This window comes from Phoenix dactylifera, chromosome 4 (assembly GCF_051530095.1).
Source record: "Phoenix dactylifera cultivar Ajwa chromosome 4, Ajwa_hap1_PhDact_Kaust_v1.1, whole genome shotgun sequence".
NCBI classification, from domain to species: Eukaryota; Viridiplantae; Streptophyta; class Magnoliopsida; order Arecales; family Arecaceae; genus Phoenix; species Phoenix dactylifera.
Window position 1 is genome coordinate 24,937,213 of NC_143193.1, and position 7,377 is coordinate 24,944,589.

The 7,377-nt window shown below is 49.1% G+C and overlaps 1 non-coding gene across 1 annotated transcript; it reads right to left on the reverse strand.

Annotated features, from left to right (window-relative positions):
• Positions 1–3,286: 3,286 nt before the first annotated feature.
• Positions 3,287–3,392, reverse strand: LOC149753747 (small nucleolar RNA R71). Its single transcript, XR_016409309.1, has one exon. It is a non-coding gene; the product is annotated as a small nucleolar RNA R71 (small nucleolar RNA).
• Positions 3,393–7,377: the final 3,985 nt, after the last annotated feature.

Sequence of the window (7,377 nt, forward strand, 5' to 3'; positions counted from 1 at the left end):
GATGGGAAGGTCCCGGCAGAATGGACCGTGCTCGAGAATCTTCCTCGCGCCGGCGCTCCTCCCCACGGGAGAGGAAGGAGCGCGGGTTGAGGAGGACAGGTGAGCGCTCAGGGAGCAGCGGCTCCTGGGCCCGCTGCGGCGCCCGAGACATCACGCCCTGCAGGTTCTGCACTGCCTCCGCGAGGGTGCGAACCTGCTGGGCTAACTGGTCGAACTGAGCGGCTTCGACCATCTGAATGGGGGGTGGAACGGTGGAGTGTTGCTGAGAATGTGTTGGAGACGCAACGGCCTTCCGGCCGGAGGCGCGAGAGGCCCCGCGACCGGAGGCATTGGAAGCTCCACGACTACCTCGCCGTGCCATTACGATCGCTCTGAGATTCGGCCCTTCCTTCTTCTAGCGCCAACTGTTGCTGGTGGTCCAAACCGAGAACGATTGGCACAGCGGTGTGAACGGGGTTCCGTTTGGGTTGCCTTGGTTGGTGTTGATTGCGCTCCACTTTCCACCGGGAAACCTGCAAGCAAGCCTCGCACCACCACTGGGGTAGTGGGGGCCCTCCGACGATCAAGTCAGAGGAGATTGGAGAAGAAGGAAAGATAATAGTAGCAAGTAGGAGAATGCTCTGGAAGTTCTTGCTTACCCTCCCCCTTCTCCCCCCAGCCGCATATATACCAGGCTGGGGGGCCCTTTTGGGGGGTTGGTCATCGTGTAGCACGATGGAGCTGCCACTGACATGGCCGTTACAGGACGTCGTGGGGCAGCGCTGGGTACGGCCATGACAGGGCGTAGTGGAGCTCCGCTTTGTACGGCTGTTACAGGGGATCGTGGAGCAGCGCCGGATACGACCGTTGCAGGGAGTAGTGGAGCAGAGGGCCGCGGCGTGCCTCTGGGAAATAGCCTGTCGTTGTCGAGAGATGTCCGACTCGGGGTCGGGCTGCGGAGACGAAGATGTCCGACTCGGGGTCGGATTGCTGGATCAAGGGGCAGCCGACTCGGGGTCGGGCTGCGGAGCCGAAGATGTCCGACTCGGGGTCGGATTGCTGGATCAAGGGGCAGCCGACTCGGGGTCGGGCTGCGGAGCCGAAGATGTCCGACTCGGGGTCGGATTGCTGGATCAAGGGGCTGCCTAGTCTTCCTGGGCGCGCGTGCCGGTCACGTGGGGCATGGTGCCCTTCCTCTAGCGCCAACTGTTGCTGGTGGTCCAAACCGAGAACGATTGGCACAGCGGTGTGAACGGGGTTCCGTTTGGGTTGCCTTGGTTGGTGTTGATTGCGCTCCACTTTCCACCGAAAAACCTGCAAGCAAGCCTCGCACCACCACTGGGGTAGTGGGGGCCCTCCGACGATCAAGTCAGAGGAGATTGGAGAAGAAGGAAAGATAATAGTAGCAAGTAGGAGAATGCTCTGGAAGTTCTTGCTTACCCTCCCCCTTCTCCCCCCAGCCGCATATATACCAGGCTGGGAGGCCCTTTTGGGGGGTTGGTCATCGTGTAGCACGATGGAGCTGCCACTGACATGGCCGTTACAGGGCGTCGTGGGGCAGCGCTGGGTACGGCCATGACAGGGCGTAGTGGAGCTCCGCTTTGTACGGCTGTTACAGGGGATCGTGGAGCAGCGCCGGATACGACCGTTGCAGGGAGTAGTGGAGCAGAGGGCCGCGGCGTGCCTCTGGGAAATAGCCTGTCGTTGTCGAGAGATGTCCGACTCGGGGTCGGGCTGCGGAGACGAAGATGTCCGACTCGGGGTCGGATTGCTGGATCAAGGGGCAGCCGACTCGGGGTCGGGCTGCGGAGCCGAAGATGTCCGACTCGGGGTCGGATTGCTGGATCAAGGGGCAGCCGACTCGGGGTCGGGCTGCGGAGCCGAAGATGTCCGACTCGGAGTCGGATTGCTGGATCAAGGGGCTGCCTAGTCTTCCTGGGCGCGCGTGCCGGTCACGTGGGGCATGGTGCCCTTCCTCTAGCGCCAACTGTTGCTGGTGGTCCAAACCGAGAACGATTGGCACAGCGGTGTGAACGGGGTTCCGTTTGGGTTGCCTTGGTTGGTGTTGATTGCGCTCCACTTTCCACCGGGAAACCTGCAAGCAAGCCTCGCACCACCACTGGGGTAGTGGGGGCCCTCCGACGATCAAGTCAGAGGAGATTGGAGAAGAAGGAAAGATAATAGTAGCAAGTAGGAGAATGCTCTGGAAGTTCTTGCTTACCCTCCCCCTTCTCCCCCCAGCCGCATATATACCAGGCTGGGGGGCCCTTTTAGGGGGTTGGTCATCGTGTAGCACGATGGAGCTGCCACTGACATGGCCGTTACAGGGCGTCGTGGGGCAGCGCTGGGTACGGCCATGACAGGGCGTAGTGGAGCTCCGCTTTGTACGGCTGTTACAGGGGATCGTGGAGCAGCGCCGGATACGACCATTGCAGGGAGTAGTGGAGCAGAGGGCCGCGGCGTGCCTCTGGGAAATAGCCTGTCGTTGTCGAGAGATGTCCGACTCGGGGTCGGGCTGCGGAGACGAAGATGTCCGACTCGGGGTCGGATTGCTGGATCAAGGGGCAGCCGACTCGGGGTCGGGCTGCGGAGCCGAAGATGTCCGACTCGAGGTCGGATTGCTGGATCAAGGGGCAGCCGACTCGGGGTCGGGCTGCGGAGCCGAAGATGTCCGACTCGGGGTCGGATTGCTGGATCAAGGGGCTGCCTAGTCTTCCTGGGCGCGCGTGCCGGTCACGTGGGGCATGGTGGCTAAGTTCCCCCGTAACAGATGTGTTTATCTTTTATTGCATGCTTGATTGATCGAGTACTAGTGTATGCACGGTAGTCGTTCTAGAGTACGAAACCTATTACCTTTTGACCCTGAAATAGAACGAACCCTTAGGAACATTCGAGCTAAGATCAAAACATTAGGATCATCACCTCTTAAGATGGCTGAAGAACAACCCAAACTCCTGAGGGAGTACTTTACTCCCACTATTTACACTTCCCCATCTTGCATTCGATTACCTGAATTTAGCAGCGGTACAATATGAAATAAAGTTTAGTGTGATCCAAATGGTCCCATCTTTTTATGGGCTCACCAACGAAGACCCATACAAACATTTAGATGAATTTCTTGAGATTTGCACCACTGTCAAGATTCAGAACTTCACTAATGATGCCCTGAAACTTAGGTTATTCCCCTTCTCCCTTAAAGATAGAGCCAAACAATGGCTGAATTCTTTAGAAGCTAACTCAATTCGTTCTTGGGATCAAATGCAACAAGAATTTCTTAAAAAATACTTTCCTATAGGAAGGACGAACCAGTTTAGACGTGCCATTACAAGCTTCTCCCAAACCGAGGGAGAAGAATTTCATGAAACTTGGGAGAGATTTCGAGACCTAATCCGTAAATGCCCTCATCATCAAATACCTAAGTGGCAGCTAGTGCAATGTTTTTATGACGGTTTGACTGAACGAAACCGTCAGATGATCGATGCTGCATGCGGGGGGACTTTCATGCTTCGAAATGAGCATGAAGCATGGCAACTATTTGAAAATCTTAATGAAAACTTCCTCCACCATGCTTCATGTTCTCGTCAAGCACCCCCGAATTTTCAAAGAAAAGGGGCCATTTGTGAAATAAGTCATTCTATGGACCTGTCTAGCAAGGTAGATGCATTGTCCCATAAGATTGACCAACTAATGATAGGAGGACATGTCGTTAGCTCTTCCCAAGCACAAGTATGTGCTATCTGTTCTAGCCCATCACATCATATTCATGAGTGCCCCTCAGCACCCCAATTCCTCGAACTCGTGCAAGAACACATCAATGCTGCCCAAACACAACCCAAACCGGGTAATGACCCATTTTCCAATACATATAACCCGGGTTGGCGGAATCATCCAAATTTTTTTCTTGGAGGCAGCAAGCTTCTAATACCTCCCAACCCTTCTCCCAAAATTTTCAAAACCCTCAGAATTTTCATCTCTACCGTCCCTCAAATCAATTTCAACATCCTCCTCCTCCAACCCAAAGAAATACAGCCTTTGAGGAGAAGGTGTTGACTGCCCTTCAAGGTTTGGAGGCAAACACACAACTATTGCACTCTCACACGCAATCAATTGCTAAGCTAGAATTCCAAATGGGTCAACTAGCCAATGCATTAAACAAACGAGAGGAAGGTAAGCTTCCAAGTCAACCAATGAGTAATCCAAGGGGACAATACGTGGCTCAAGAAACTCGACTAAATCATGAGCAAGCCAATGCTTTGACTACCCTAAGGAGTGGACGTATAATAGATAATAAGGTTGGGGAGGGTAACAATAAGGAAGGTGAAGAAGAGGAACAGACCATTTCACATGAAAATCCAAAACCTTTTTCAGCTAGTCCACCATCTGCCACAACCCACATTCCAAAGGCTCCATTCCCTGAAGCACTTAATGCACCCTCTCCCTTTGGCAAGAAGGGAACTTCATTAGAAGAGATGATGGAGGTCTTCAAACAAGTTAAAATCAACCTCCCACTCCTTGATGCCATCAAACAAGTTCCCTCCTATGCCAAATTTCTCAAAGACCTTTGCACCCAAAAGCGGAAATCTAGGACACATGTGCCTAAAAAAGTCCTCCTAACTGAGCAGGTAAGTTCCATTCTCCAACACAATACCCCTCCAAAATTCAAAGACCCTGGTGCTCCCACTATTTCTTGTGTCATAGGAAATAACTCCATCGACCGAGCACTTTTAGATCTAGGGGCAAATGTGAATCTTCTACCCTATTCAGTCTATGAAAAATTTGGGTTAGGTGAATTAAAACCTACCTCGGTGTCCTTATAATTGGCTGATCGATCTGTGAAGATGCCAAGGGGGATGATTAAAGATGTTCTTGTCAAGGTAGACAAATTCTATTTTTCAGTAGATTTTATCGTCCTTGACATGGAACATGTGCCCAACATAAAAAAACAAATCCCTTTGATTCTTGGTCGTCCCTTTTTAGCTACAGCCAATGCATGTATCAACTGTAGAACTAGGGCAATGGATATATCATTTGGAAACATGAAAATTAAGTTGAATGTGTTTCATGCAGCTGACCAACATGTGAGGGAAGACGAGTGTTGCCTAATTGATGAAATGGATGATCTTGTAGAGGAAGCCCTTCCCTATATCTTAGCAGATGACCCCTTAGAGGCATGTTTGACCCATTTTGACATTGACAACTTTGATATAGACAAGGCCATAGAAGAAGTTAACATCTTACTCGATAATCAATCTTCTATGAGTTCCCTTCCTTGGAAGATCCGACCTGAACCTCTTCCTCCCATTGCTAGCACACCACTTTGTTCTTCCATTGATTCTCCACCTAAACTTGAGTTGAAGCCACTTCCAATAAATCTTAAGTATGCCTTTCTAGGACCGAAAAATAGCCTCCCTGTAATCATCGCAGCCAACTTATCTACTGAACAGGAGGATAAACTTTTAAGGGTGCTAGAAGAAAATAAACATGCCATAGGATGGTCTGTAGCCGATTTGAAAGGGGTTGACCCCTCTATTTGTATGCATCGAATTCATCTCGAAGATGATGCAAAGCCCACCCGAGAAATGCAAAGAAGACTCAATCCTAACATGAAGGAGGTAGTCAAGAAAGAAGTGGTGAAGTTATTAGATGCCGGAATCATTTATCCAATTTCTGATAGTAAGTGGGTGAGTCCGACACAAGTGGTACCCAAGAAATCAGGTATCACTGTGGTTGAAAATACGGAAGAAGAATTGATACAAACACGCACAACCACGAGTTGGCGCGTGTGTATTTATTACAGAAAACTTAATTCAATGACTAGGAAGGACCATTTCCCTTTACCTTTCATAGATCAAATTTTGGAATGGTTGGCCGGTCAAGGTTTCTACTGCTTCTTAGATGGTTATTCTGGATATAATCAAGTACCTGTCTACCCAGACGATCAAGAGAAAACCACCTTTACCTGTCCATTTGGAACATTTGCATATAGGAGGATGCCTTTTGGATTATACAATGCACCCGCAACTTTTCAACGATGCATGATGGCCATTTTTTCAGATATGGTGGAAAACTTTCTAGAAGTGTTCATTGATGATTTCTCAGTTTTTGGCCTATCTTTTGACGATTGTCTAAACAATTTGACCTTAGTTTTGAAAAGATGTAAGGAGACCAACCTAGTATTAAGTTGGGAAAAGAGCCATTTCATGGTTCAAGAAGGCATAGTTTTAGGACACGTCGTGTCCAAGAGGGGCATTGAAGTAGATAAAGCCAAAGTCGATCTTATTTCCAATCTTCCTCCACCCAAAACTGTGAAACAAATCCGATCATTCCTTGGCCATGCTGGCTTCTACCGTCGCTTCATTCAGGATTTCAGTAAAATTTCAAAATCCTTGTGCAATCTTCTTGCCAAGGACACTCCCTTTGTCTTTGATAAAGCATGCGAGGAGGCATTTGAAAATCTTCGCTCGAAATTGACCACTGCACCTATCATACGGCCCCCAAATTGGACCCTTTCATTTGAATTAATGTGTGACGCATCCGACTATGCAATTGGGGCAGTTTTAGGGCAACGGCTAGATAAAGTACCTCATGTCATTTACTACACTAGTAAAGCACTCTCAGATGCACAATTGAACTACACCACCACTGAGAAAGAGTTACTAGCTGTAGTATTTGCGCTAGACAAGTTTCGATCTTACCTTTTAGGATCCAAGGTTACCGTATTCACTGATCATGCTGCCCTTCGACACCTTCTTGCAAAGAAGGACACCAAACCCCGTCTGATTCGATGGATTCTTTTACTACAAGAATTTGACCTAGAAATTCGTGACAAGAAAGGAACTGCAAATGTCGTAGCAGACCACTTATCTAGGATTCTTCTTGAGCCCTCTAAGAATACCTCACCCTTACATGATGCTTTCCCAGATGAACAATTATTTGGGGTACAAGGAATGAAAACGCCATGGTTTGCAAACATAGTAAATTACCTTGCCATAGGACGAATTCCTGATGATTGGTCAACTCAAGACAAGAACCGATTCTTTTCACAAGTAAAGTTCTATTATTGGGATGATCCTGATCTATTCAAGTATTGTCCCGATCAAGTAATCCGTCGATGTGTCCCCGAATGCGAATTTCAAAGTATTCTTTCATTCTGCTATTCACAAGCTTGTGGGGGACATTTTGGGGGTAGAAAAACTGCAGCAAAAGTTTTACAGAGTGGATTTTATTGGCCCACTCTTTTCAAAGATGCCCATAACTTTTGCCAAACTTGTGAACGGTGCCAACGGATAGGTACCATCTCCCGTAGAGATATGATGCCTCTCAATCCTATTTTAATTGTAGAAATATTTGATGTCTGGGGTATTGACTTTATGGGCCCTTTCCCACCATCCTTTGGTT